This window comes from Beta vulgaris, chromosome 1 (assembly GCF_026745355.1).
Source record: "Beta vulgaris subsp. vulgaris cultivar EL10 chromosome 1, EL10.2, whole genome shotgun sequence".
In the NCBI taxonomy this organism is placed as follows: domain Eukaryota; kingdom Viridiplantae; phylum Streptophyta; class Magnoliopsida; order Caryophyllales; family Amaranthaceae; genus Beta; species Beta vulgaris.
This window is the reverse complement of record NC_079202.1, coordinates 1,421,340-1,435,704: the sequence shown is the minus strand read 5'-3', so window position 1 is coordinate 1,435,704 and position 14,365 is coordinate 1,421,340. Positions and strand designations below refer to the sequence as shown.

The window sequence follows — 14,365 nt, the reverse complement described above, 5'->3', positions numbered from 1 at the left end:
TGGAGGATTTCCCTAATGCTTCGGCATATTGCCAACGTCTGAAAATGTTGGCCGACCAACTCAAGAATGTTGGTGCTCCTGTTACTAACAATCGCCTTGTTCTTCAAATGGTTGCGGGTCTCACAGAAGCGTACAATGGAATTGGTACGTTACTTCGTCAGAGTGATCCTCTTCCTCAGTTTTATCAAGCCCGTTCCATGCTTGTTCTTGAAGAAGCCGGCTTGGCCAAAAAGGTAACCTCTGATTCGTCTGCTATGGTTGTTTCTGATTCATCACCTAATTCTCAACCCCCTCATAATCGTATGAATAATGGTGGCAAACACAAAAATAAAAATAATTCGAAAAATAAAAATTCTGGTGGCCGGAATTTTTCTGGCGGGGGTACCGGTGGCCGGAATAACTCCGGTGGTGGTGGCCGGAATTCTTCCGGCGGTAGTGGTCGTCCAGGGGGTGGTCCGAATGTCTCTGCCCAGCCGCAATACTATGGACCGCGTGCTCCAGCAGGGTCGTGGGGAGGATGGGCCTATCCTCCTTGGGCTTATCCTCCCTGCCCGTTTCCTACCCAGGGCTGGACGCGGCCCACCTGGCAGCCCAGACAGCAGCAAGGTTCGCAGGGGAGTGGGCCCGGGGTTCTTGGTTCAGGGCCACGGCAGCAAGCTTATTCGGCTGAGGTTCCTCCTGCTCCCACGGATATTGAGGCCGCAATGCACACTTTACAACTTACTCCGCCGGATTCAAATTGGTATATGGATACGGGAGCCACTTCTCATATGACTTCTTCCCAAGGTACTCTTAATTCTTATTTTAATTTGAGCACTTCTAATGGTATTATTGTCGGAAATGGTCATAGTATTCCAATTCGTGGTTATGGAGACACACATTTGCCCTTGTCTAACCCCCCTTTATCCCTCAAAAACGTCCTTCATGCACCTAAAATCATTAAAAACTTGGTATCTGTTCGCAAGTTTACTACTGATAATTCTGTTTCTGTTGAATTTGATCCTTTTGGGTTTTCTGTGAAGGATTTTCTGACGGGGAGACCACTCATGAGGTGTGAGAGTCAAGGGGCACTTTATCCTGTTACCACATCCATTCCATCTACTTTTGCTGCCCTTGCTCCTTCTATTTGGCATGCTCGGTTGGGTCATCCTGGCTCACCTGTTATGGACTCTCTTAGGCAGAATAATTTTATTGAGTGTAATAAAAGTAGCATGTCTGATTTTTGCAACTCTTGTCCTCTTGGGAAACATGTTAAATTGCCTTTTAATTTGTCTACTACTACGACTTCCATGCCATTTGATATTGTTCATTGTGATATTTGGACTTCTCCTGTGTTAAGTGCTAGTGGCCATCGTTACTATCTTGTTGTGTTGGATGATTTTACAAAATATGTCTGGACTTTTCCTCTAGCTAAGAAATCCCAAGTTTATGCTACATTTCTTAATTTTTGCACTTATATCCGCACACAATTTGAACGGGAGATTAAAAATGTTCAATGTGATAATGGGAGGGAATTTGATAATGCTCCTTTTTGGGACTTTTGTAAATCTCATGGCCTTTCTTTTCGTCTTTCTTGTCCATACACTTCGTCTCAAAATGGTAAAGCAGAACGAAAAATCCGTACTATCAATAATATGGTACGCACACTTATGGCTCATGCTTCCCTTCCCTCTACTTTTTGGCATCATGCCTTACAAATGGCCACATACCTTCTCAATATTCTTCCCACAAAAACACTCGCTTTTGAGTCCCCCCTTCAAATTCTTTATCACAAACAACCATCTTATTCTCATATCCGTGTGTTTGGATGTCTTTGCTATCCCCTTTTTCCCTCCACCACTATCCACAAATTACAAGCCCGCTCAACTCCATGTGTATTTTTGGGTTTTCCTACTAATCATAGGGGGTATAAGTGCTATGATCTTTCCTCACATAAAATCATCACTTGTCGGCATGTTGTATTTGATGAAAAATCCTTTCCATTTTCCTCACTACACACTCCTTCCTCCTCTTATTACAAATTCTTGGATCACCTTGACTCCTTAGATTCTCCATCTCCACCGGCCCAAAATTCACATCTTTCTCGGTCTCTTGAGCAGCCCGGCCAGCTCGACCTCACGTCCGTCTGGGCCTTCATCACGCCCGTCTGGGCCTCCCTCCCCACTCCGCAATGTTCCCAGACCCCCCTCTCTCTCGACTGAGCCTCCTGTCCAGCCCCATCTCCCTTCGCCTGGGCCTGGCCCATCTGTGCCGCAGCCCAGCCGCGTGGCTGGCACCTCTCCCACTCTCTCCCTTTCTCCTTCGAGCACTACAGCTCCTCGGCCCACATCTCCCCCTCACCCGAATGCCTCTCAGCCCATGCCTAGGCCTGTCACCCGAAGTCAAAATGGTATCTATAAACACAAAAAGATTTTTTCTCTTGTGACCCATGTTGATCGATCCCCTCTTCCCCGTAACCCTGTGTTGGCCCTTCGTGACCCGAATTGGAAACAGGCTATGGATGATGAATATCATGCTCTAATTAAAAATAAGACTTGGGAATTAGTTCCTCGTCCTACACATGCTAATATTATTCGATCTATGTGGATTTTTGCTCATAAAGAAAAATCTGATGGTTCCTTTGAGCGGTATAAGGCTCGTCTTGTAGGTGATGGGAAAACTCAGCGTGTTGGCATTGATTGTGGAGAGACTTTCAGTCCTGTGGTGAAACCAGCTACCATCCGCACTGTGCTTAGTTTGGCTCTGTCCAAGGGATGGCCTTTGCATCAGCTTGATGTAAAGAATGCTTTTTTACATGGTGAGTTACATGAGACCGTTTACATGCACCAGCCTGTTGGGTATCGGGATCCTGTCTATCCTGATCATGTTTGTTTGTTGAAAAAGTCTCTCTATGGTCTGAAACAGGCGCCTCGCGCATGGTATCGCCGCTTTGCAGATTTTGTCACTAAAATTGGTTTTGTTAATAGCAAATCTGATCAATCTTTGTTCATCTACCGCAAGGGTGCAGATATGGCCTATCTATTATTATATGTGGATGACATCATTCTGACTGCTTCTTCGACTACCCTCCGTCAGTCGATTATTACTCTTCTTGGCTCTGAGTTTGCTATGAAAGATTTGGGTTTATTAAGCTATTTTTTGGGTATTGCTGTGTCTAGACATGCAGGTGGTCTCTTTCTTTCTCAACGTAAGTATGCAGAAGAAATTATTGAACGAGCAGGCATGTCTGCTTGTAAGCCCTCTTCTACTCCTGTTGATACTAAACCGAAACTTAGTGCTCAGTCTACGGTGGCTTGTAGTGATCCCTCTTTATACAGGAGTCTTGCTGGGGCTTTGCAGTATCTCACTTTTTCTAGACCTGACATCTCCTATGCAGTCCAGCAGATCTGTCTTTTTATGCATCAGCCTATGGAGGAACACATGAGCGCTCTCAAGCGCATTGTTCGGTATGTCAAGGGTACCTTGGATTATGGGCTCCACTTGTATCCTTCCTCTTTCACTACTCTCATTTCCTATACTGATGCTGATTGGGGTGGGTGTCCTGACACTCGTCGCTCCACTTCTGGGTATTGTGTATTTCTTGGTGATAACTTGCTCTCCTGGTCGTCCAAACGACAAACCACTTTGTCCCGCTCCAGTGCTGAATCCGAATATAGAGGTGTTGCAAATGTTGTCTCTGAGTCATGTTGGTTGCGCAACCTCCTCCTTGAGCTCCATTGTCCGATTCAGAAAGCTACATTAGTGTATTGTGACAATGTCAGTGCTATTTACTTGGCTGGCAATCCGGTTCAACATCAGCGTACTAAGCATATAGAAATGGATATTCATTTTGTGCGCGAGAAGGTCGCCCGGGGCGAAGTTCGTGTGTTACATGTCCCCTCCCGCTATCAGATTGCTGATATCTTTACTAAAGGTCTTCCATTGATTCTGTTTGAAGACTTTCGTGACAGTCTCAGCGTTCGTCCTCCTCCCGTTTCGACTGCGGGGGTGTGTTAGATAGTATGAAAATCTTCCAGATTTTCATAATACATTGTATATTCTGTAGATATTTTGGTGTAACTTCTTTCCTAGTTTATAGCCTCTTTTATAGCCTAATTACTTGTTGTAATCTATAGTATCTTTGGCTAGTATATATCTTAGGATGTAACATATTTCAAATCAAGGAATTACCTTCTTTCAGGGTCTGTAAAAAATAAACGAATCTTGGTCTGTGTCCAATTGGACTCGATCCACACCCGACCCATTAATATCCCTAGTTGGAGTGCTTGGAACTTTCGTGAATTTGGGACTATATCATTTTGGCGTTGTAACTTTTAAGGAATTACCCATGCCAAAAACAGTATTTGTTCCCTTAAAATAGGGATATCTTAAATGTATGCATGACACATTAATTCAAAACACGTAATACAATATAATGTCCATGGCGAAATTTTCAAGAGCTAACCACTGATTAGTTGGTTAGAGCAGAGTAAATTGGAATAGAATGTCCATGGCGAGCTCCATAGTTAGGTTGTTAGCTAGAAATATAATCTTAAAACAAATCTTGAAAATGACTATTTTTGTTCTTAGTTAAACTCATCTTCTCACAAATACAGCATTATCTTAAGATATCTTTACTAGTGTAATTATTTATTGGATATTAATTATGATTGTTATTAGAGTTTAATTAAATTATATGCTACTTCATTGACTTCTATATCTAATATGTTGATTCAACAATAGGGCACATAATTGATTCGGCACTGTTAAATTATAAGTGTATTACTCGTATAAACATGATTAGAACTTGAGATAATGTTGTTTAATGTTTAGTAAGTAAACAATTTTGCTAGCATTAACCAAGCATCTGATCAGTATTAACTGTTGTTTTTCTTAATCACATACATAGACAGACTAACTACTGCTGCATCTGCACAATAATTATGGCAAACGAGGGCGCAGAAGATTGTCAAATGCATGGAAAAGCCAGTAAGCCACTGAAAATGAGAACTCTCACAGTCTCACCTTAATATCTTCAAATAATTTGAGTTGAAAAAGACACTTATTATTTAAGACTGCATGCTGCATGCATTGCTTGGTCGGCAATTAGGCATAATACATAGAAATATACATGAAGACTCTGACCATACAAACACTCCCTAAAGAGCACTGCAACATTGTTATTACACTAAATGATGAGGTTAATTACTTGGTAAATTTACTTAGAAGAATACCCCTAAGTTCCATAGAAAAATATACCGTTGTTAGTTATATTTATTTTTTTGACATCACCGTTCTTAATTATTATAGATACAAAATCGTGTCTCTATATTGAGTAACCAATGATCAGTAAATATTGTCGTCCTAATTGGTCCGATACAAAAGAAAGAGCAATGAAACGAGCTAAGCCCAAAAACGTTTTAAGAATACAAAATCCATTAGTTTGAAACAATTTCTGAACCCAGTTTTTAAAAGCCCAATTAACTATTCGTGATAATTAATTGCATTTTCAAGCCCATTTTCCAAAGCCCATTTAAAAAGCATGCACTCAAAATACCTCATGAACTCCATTAATTTTTCCTATAATTAATTGTACTTTTAATAAATATTAATTATTCTCAATAATTATTTGATTTTTCTAAAAGATATTTCGAAAATCAGATTTTTATTCCTAAATAGCTTATTCCGGATTCAAAAGTATAAAAAGTTATCTTTAAGACGAACGAGAATTGTGTGCGTTGCGTCAAGCGCACCAGGATGCATTGATGTAACACAGAGGTAGTTTACAAAGCGAGGGAATGCGTTGAAGCTCTCGCTAACGTACGAGACATGCGTTGGACACTGGCCCGTGCTCGGAGCGCAGACTTTGTGCACCAGAGGCATGGGCTCGTCTAATCTGCCTGCGTGTTTTTCGGGTTGATTTTCGTTAAACAGTTGATGTTTCGACGAACGTTTTTTATACTTCTATATTCGACTTGATACGACTTCACACACTTTCATACAATTAAGAATATACTTCGACACACTTTGACATAAACTTTTATATACTTACATAGATCTCTTCTACTAAAAAAACTCATTCAAACACATAATCATACACTTCAAACACATTTAAGCTACATTCGGATTTCAAGATTGCTCCTGCTGCAGATCGTTACATAAGACCCATGTGACAAAGGTATTAATCTTGAGGATCAATTTCAATTTAATTCCTTTTTACTAACAATCTATTTGCATGATGTAGATCTTAAAGGAATTAGCTCATTCTTGTATATTCTTCTTTAAATCTCTCTTTTTTATACTCCATTCGTCCTATAATAGTATGCATGCTATCATGTTATGTTTGTCCCAAATTAGTTCGAATACTTTCATTTTTACATGATCTCACTATTAATATATTATTTATCTTACACTCATTTGGTCCACACTCTACCTTTTATCAATAAAAAGTTACACAATTTTATCTCTCCTCTAATAAAATATACCCCATTAACTCCTATCACAACTACTTTTTAAATAAAATAACATTTGATAACCAAACTACAATTTTGTCACCTTGAAATGCGTGTCCTAATAAGTGTTCAGATCTTTTTGGGACAGAGGGAGTATTTTTTTATATTATTGTTCATATACATGTTAGTATGATTTAATGCTTTCATAATCGCACATGCTTATTCCTGTTAATCAAAAACCTAAATAAATGTTCCAACGTTAAATTCAGATAATTTGGACAATCGGATTAGGTTTCCAGTAATTTGATTGCTTAAATAACATGTCACCAAAAATTATTCTTTTGCGTGATTAATGAATCAACATAGATTACTTTTTAGATTGCATAAACATATTACGTGGTTTTTTACCTGCATAAATCTCGAACATGAATCATATTAAGCTATGAGTACAGGCCACATGTTGGTAAATGTGATTCCTGATCATATTCGTACCCTCACCCCAAACTCAATCTTTGTTTCATTGATCAATTATGAAGTTATGACGGAGAAATCTACATTGGATAAGTCTCTAAGTTGTCCATATGGTTACCCAAAATCCAATTAGATTTATGAATCTTCCTTTAAAAACTTGTTGGCGACTTCTTTATTTCAAAACGTATTCAAAACAAAAACTTTACAATGAATTAGTCAAATATGCGCTTGACAGGCTAAAGTCGTATCACCTTATCAAAAGTAATCCTAAGTCCTCTAACAAATAGTAGTCAGGGAAGTAGGGTCGAATCCACAGAGAAACAGTGTTCTTTTCCTAACTGTTAGTAAAATCTAGAGTATAGGAACGAGTGTTTTTGAGTAATTATACTAAACTAAACTATGAATATATCAAGAATTATCAATAATAAAAAGTCTAGGGCATAGGTTCACCAATGATCAATATTTCGGGATGAAACACTAAAATCAACAATTAATAATGCAGTTAAACAGATTGATTCGCTCTCTCAAGTCTAAATCAAGCATAGAACGATATTAACAGGCTCTCGCAATTTATTAACACCAATTCTACCTATTGAAACTAGCCTTAATATCAAGTTTATACCTCTCGGCGCATAACCTAATATTGCAACACTATAACAATCAAATCTGGCCAAATTGGATTGAATAGACATAAAAACATTCAATAGGAATCAACATGCATCAATAAAAATCAATACTTTAATTAAACATCCCTTCCTAATTGATCATGGATCCCCCTAAACCCTAGAAATAGACTACTCAATCATAATTGGGGAAAACATATTCATAAATAAATAAGCAAACATGAATTAATACTAAAGGATTGAATAGGAATAAGAAGAGAAGAGAAATAATACCAATTGTAGAACCAATCTTGCAAAAATCAAAGCTTCTATTGAAAATTCAATGTAAATGGAGAAAAAGCAAAACTAGGGTTCTTCAATAATTGAGAGAAAAAGAAAATAATCTTTAATGAATTAATGACGGAAAAACAAAATAGAAAATAAGATAGGAAATAATAATATTCCCTTGAGTCTTTATACCTTTCTATTTCCTAAAACAACTAGAAAAATAGAGTCCAATTCGTCAAAAGATAAAGCCTTATTCGACTAGGAAACCCGGAATAATCCGCGGCCGCGGATTTTCGGGCTGCAAAACAGCGTCAACTTGCAAAGACCATATCTCCCAAAATAGAAGTCGTATCGGGGCGTGTAATATACCGTTGGAAAGCTCTTCAAGTCTAGTTTCCAACCCCACTGGAATCACGGAATTCCGATCTCTGGATAATAAGTTATGATCAAAAGAGTGCACATGACTCAATTTCAATACTTCTTTTAATACGTTTCCGCTATGTTTGAGTTGCAATCCGACTTGAAGATGCCCTTTGGACTTCTCATTTGACTTAGCTCCTTCCTAGATGCTTCTCATGCTTAAGCTTATCCAATAATACTCCAATTGTGTTCTCAATACCTGAAAACTATCAAAAACACCGAAAACACACACAAGAGTAATATCTTCTCAACTTAAGTAACTATGTGCAATTATGGACTAATAATGCAACTAAATGATCCTAAAATGCAACCTAAATGCATCATGAAATGCCTATATTAATATGACTCATCAAACTCCCCCAAGCTAAACTGTTGCTTGTCCTCAAGCAATCAAACAATAGACACGGGAAGAAAATGATAACCTACAATATGGGACTAAAACAGGGTCAAGCACACAATCCAAAACACGAGAGAATATCAATCCTACATGAACCAAGCATCGAGTATCAATGAAACAAAGCCGCATAGCACGTCATGTGACCAATCAACTCAACAATCTTACCACAGACCCTTTCCCCCAAGCTGGACTTAACAACACTTGACAGACCTCACTATAGGTATGTGAATAATACTCTCTTGTGTTTAGGGCGAAAATCAATGACACTCAATGATCTCAACCTATATATATCAACTCAGAAGAAGCAATACTCTTTAACTTTGACCTTTTGACTCACTTTCAACACGAAAAATGTAACACACAAAGATCAAGAGGACTTTCAAGGGTTGTAATGAGGCTAGGGTTAAGGGTATGGATCATATTTTGGGAAATGTGGTGGAAAAGCCAAGAAGGGGAGCAAATATCAATGTAAAACGGCCTAACAAGGCATTCATCACAATTCATATAACACCATCATTACCACAATATCACCACAATATCTTTCATGCATAGTAACCCATATATAACCTTTTCACTTTTCTTTCAAAATATGTTCACTTTCTTTGTTCTTTCATTTCTTTTTCTTCACTCTTTTTCATATTGCCAAAATCTCTTTGCACCACATTCAAATTCGATGATAAAGCTCATTAATAACACTTTCCTTCACATAACCATGCATTAACTACATCCATGTAATACAGTATGACCAAAACTAACACTTGCTCCCCCAAGCTAGGCTTGAGATAATAATCAAATGAGGTTAAGGGTTGTAATATGGGTGTAAGTAGCAAGCAAGGGTCAAGAAAGCTCAGCGGGGCTAGAGACGGGAAATATGTGAACAAATAGAACTCTGGAGCTAAAATCATGAAATGAACGCCTCAATCATATCAAATAGTGTACACAATCAAGTATCAAGGATGTACCAGGTCAAAATCAAGATCAATACATCAACTGAGGAACTAATCACTCATGAAAGAACATAACTGACACAAATTCGTCAGTTTATTAGGCACAGAAGCTCACATGGGTCAATTTTGTCTACACAGTAAAGTTAAAGCAGCCAGAGAGATCAAATAGTCTTACCACATCCAATCAATCTATCACAATTATGCTATGAAGAATCATGAAACCACTGTACAACAAAGCTGTAGAGCTGTAGTAGAGATATCCACAAAATTCTCGAAGGTGTGCCAACAATAGTCCCATAGATGAAAACTATAATGAAATGAGCTATCTAAAATGCAACTATGATGCAACTAAGAAAACAGTACATTTTTTTGGTTACACGTAAACTCCCACTCCTAATAAGCAGTACAAACCGTGCAACATCCTATGAAAGCAATGAAATCTACACTAAAAAGCCATAAAAGATAGAATATTCCTCCCCCAAGCTAAATTTGCAGTGTCCTCACTGCATAAACTAGTTTAGAAAAAGAATCAGAACCAACCCCGACAATCATCCAACACCAAAGTCTCCCACAAACACCGCAATCCACCACAAAAACCACACACAAATCCTGACAATCCGATGAACTAACAATTCAGTCAATGTGTAAGATTCTCAGCGAGATGGGAACAAAATAATCCAAGCAAAAATGCGAGAGGAACATTAACAACAATTATAAGTGAGAAAAGATGCTTACTACCCAATGAATTGGGGAGAAGAGTCAAAATACTCAAAAATCATGTCATACTGCTTCACAAACGCGAACTTAGACTAATTTGATGCCTGCTCGAGAGAATCTACCACGTGAAGTACACGATTAATTGATGTAGGAGACTTGATTGAGAAAATCCAAATATGTGTCCAAGATTCCCAATTGAAATTGCAAAGCACATCCAAGAAGAAACCCCAATTCAATGAGAAAAGTTAGGGTTTGAAAATTATGTGAGTGGAAGAAGGGGGAAGGTGGCTTTGTGGGGGGTGGCCGAGGGTGGCTCGTCGCCGGCGGGCGGAAACCGGTCGGTCGCCCGGTTAGGAGGCCGTCGATGAGAGACGGGTCGGGCGGGGAGAGAGAGTGTTTGAGGGTGGGGTTTGGGGTGTGGTATTTTTTTATTTTTTTTTTATTTGGGGTTGGGAGTCGTCGGCTGGGTGAAGGGGTAGGTTCGAAATCCCCGGGCGCGGGATTGGGGCTGCGGGCGACAGTAGTTATGGGTAGGGAATGGGGGTGGTTGCTGGGGCGCGGGATTTCGGGGGGGGGGGCGCGGGCTGGAAGGAGTTGGGAGATCCCGCGGGCGCAGGCGAAAACCCGCGGGCGGACAGAATAGGTGGGGAGGCGTGGGATGGTTGCTGCGGGCGCGGGTTTCTGGTGTGGGGCGCAGGCTGTACCCCGCGGGCGCGGGTTTTACCCCGCGGGCTGGCAGAACATTGGTGAGGGAGGGGTCGTGGCTGGCCGCGGGCGCGTGTTGGAGCTTGTGCTTTCACCTATAGTCAAAAATTATACACCAAAACCACTAAACAACACTTGTTAGCATGGTTAGTCTAATAAAAAAATGAAGCTTGAATTCAAGTGAATTCAAAACTAAAAAGAAACTAACTAAACTAATAAAAAAAAAGAAACGAATTCCAGTGAATTCAAAAACACAAAAAATAAAATAAATTGAATTCAAGTAAATTCAATATGCAAATATTTTTGTTCTTTTCTTTTGTTTAGAGAAATGAAGAGTAAAAAGAAAAGAAAAAAAAAAAAAAGAGTTAGAGATTCGGGTTGCCTCCCGAATAGCGCTGGTTTATGCAGGTCCCGCACGACCGTTTACCTCTACATTACACACAGATTGATCGAACCTCTTTACATGTTGGCATCCATCAAGGTCGAATTCTTCACTTTCGAGCATCTTCTCAATAGCAGCTACCTCATTGCTCCATATACTGCCATCACCTGTGGAAGACTCAAGACAAAGTACCGCCTCCAAGGGGTCTCTATAGAGAGCTTGGGGCATGTTATCATGGCAAATTACATCAACCACATCAATACTCCAACACTTTTCCTCTAGCATAGGACTTTTCAAAGCAGTGCTTAGATTAAAAGTGACCTCATCATCTCCAACAGATAGTGTAAGCTTACCATTTTTCACATCAATGACGGCACCTGCAGTTGAAGGAATGGCCACCCAAAATGATTGGAATTTGCCTATCTTCCTCCATATCAAGTACAACAAAGTCCACGGGAATAAAAAATTTACCTACTCTAACAGGTACATCCTCTAAAATACCTAGGGGGTATTTAACAGAACGGTCAGCCATTTGTAGAGTAATATTGGTAACTTTCAAACTTCCCATATTCAATTTTGAGGAACAGACAATGGCATAACACTCACACTAGCCCCCAAATCACATAAAGCTTTATCAATGAACAAACTACCAATGTGACAAGGTATAGAGAAACTACCAGGGTCTTTTAATTTTGGTGGAGATTTATTTTGTAAAATGGCACTACATTCTTCAGTAAAAGCAACTGTCTCCACCTCGTTAAAAGCCCTTTTCCTAGTCAAGATATCTTTCATAAATTTAGCATAAGCAGGCACTTGAGTAATTAATTCCGTGAAAGGAACTGTTACCTGAAGATTCTTGACGACTTCCAAAAACTTACCAAATTGCTTGTCCAGCTTACTCTTGAGGTGACGATTGGGGAAAGGAAGTTTGATAGGAGGAACCTCAATAGCAGGCTTTTGGCTTCATTGGTCTCTTCATGTTTAGTAGCTTGCTGAGAGTTCTCCTTGTCATTTTGAGCTTCAGCTGAGACCTGTTCCCTCATTTTTCACGCTCAAAGTATCATCAATAGGCATGGGTGGTCCATTGTAGTGAGAACCACTTCGGAGAGTGATGGCATTTGCCGAATCTGTAGGCTGAACAGGTTGTGCTGGAAGAGCACCTTGTTGTCGAGTGGATTCGAAGTAGCCAATTGTGCCAACTGATTCTCCAACATCTTATTGTGAGCAAGAATGGACTCAATTTGTGCCTTTCAGCTTGTCGATCCTTTTGCATTTGTAGCATCATGTTTCTCATCTCAACCATCATTGGATCGGCAGGAGGTGCTTGTTGAGATGGATTGAAAGGTGGTCTAGAGAAACCAGGAGGGTGTTGGGAGGTGGTTGGTAGTATCTTGGTTCAATTGTTGTGCTTGTGGTTGTGGTGCAGGAGGATTCAGGACATTAGTGCTCTTGTAAGACAAGTTAGGATGATTTCTCAATCCGGATTGTATGTGTTGGAGTATGGGTTGTTCGGCCGATATGCTTGAAAAGCATTAACTTGTTCGAGAGAACTCCGACACTCTTGTGCCCAATGTCCAACTATGCCACAATTTCACACATAATCTCGGAGGTAGTACCCAAAGCAGCAACACTTGCAGGAGAGGAGAGCTGCATATTGTCAAGTTTATTGCTGATGGCATTCATCTGTGCAGCTAATAAGGATATAGAATCTATCTCATGCTTTCCACCCTTGTTAGCTAGTCCTCGAGGATTACCATATTGAGAGTTGTGGATAGCCATCTCCTCGATCAAATCATGTGCAGCATCAATTTCTAGTTTCATGAATCTCCCATTTGCTGCAGAGTCAAGGATAAGTCTCGAGTTGTTCCCCAAACCATTGTAGAATCCTTGAACTAGGAACCATTTTTGTAGACCATGATGGGGACATTCTCTCTGAAGTCTTTAAATCTTTCCCATGCCTCATGTAAAGACTCATCAGTCCCTTGGGTGAAGTTTGTAATCTGACTACGCAACCTAGCAGTCTTCTCTGGAGGGTAGTACTTTCTGTAGAAAGCTAGAGCCAAGGTATTCCAATCAGTGATCCCAAGAGTGGCTCGATTAATCCCATTGTACCACATCTTTGCCTTGTCTCGAAGTGAAAATGGGAAAAGAATCTCCCGAATCTGATCTTGTGTCACTCCCTGCTGCTTAATGGTAGAGCAATATTGGCAGAAATCTTGATAATGAAGATTGGGGTCTTCATTAGGTCCACCACCAAATTGTTTTCTTTCGATCATGTTTAGCAATGCAGGTTTGATCTCGAAATTTACAGCTTCGATTTCAGGCATTTGATTGCTTCTGGGAAGTTCAGCCAAAGAGGGTTGGGAAAAGTCAGTAAGTCTCCGAGCCATCTCTGATTCTGGTGGAAGCACAGAGACAATGCTGGTAGAATCAGAGTCAGAATCCAAAGGATTATCTTCCCTTGGATTATCTCGCAACTGTCTGGAAAAGTTCTTCTGTCTATGAAAGGATCTTTCGATTTCAGGATCAAATTGTAGGCAATCTGAACTCAAACTCCTGCGCATAGAAGAACTAAAGAACAAACAATTAAGAGATTTTGTCCCAAAGAACAAGTGTTCTCTGAGACGAGAGTATATAATCTAGACTCTAAAACAATTAAAGAAAATGGAACAAAACCGTTTCCCCGGCAACGGCGCCAAATTTTGACAGGCTAAAGTCGTATCACCTTATCAAAAGTAATCCTAAGTCCTCTAACAAATAGTAGTCAGGGAAGTAGGGTCGAATCCACAGAGAAACAGTGTTCTTTTCCTAATTGTCAGTCAAATCTAGAGTATAGGAACGAGTGTTTTGAGTAATTATACTAAACTAAACTATAATATATCAAGAATTATCAATAATAAAAGTCTAGGGCATAGGTTCACCAATGATCAATATTTCGGGATGAACACTAAAATCAACAATTAATAATGCAGTTAAACAGATTGATTCGCTCTCTCAAGTCTAAA

At 39.7% G+C, this 14,365-nt stretch overlaps 1 non-coding gene across 1 annotated transcript; it reads left to right on the top strand.

The window, feature by feature from the left end:
- Positions 1-13,269: 13,269 nt before the first annotated feature.
- On the top strand, positions 13,270-13,375 carry LOC125494509 (small nucleolar RNA R71). Its single transcript, XR_007270756.2, has one exon. It is a non-coding gene; the product is annotated as a small nucleolar RNA R71 (small nucleolar RNA).
- Positions 13,376-14,365: the final 990 nt, after the last annotated feature.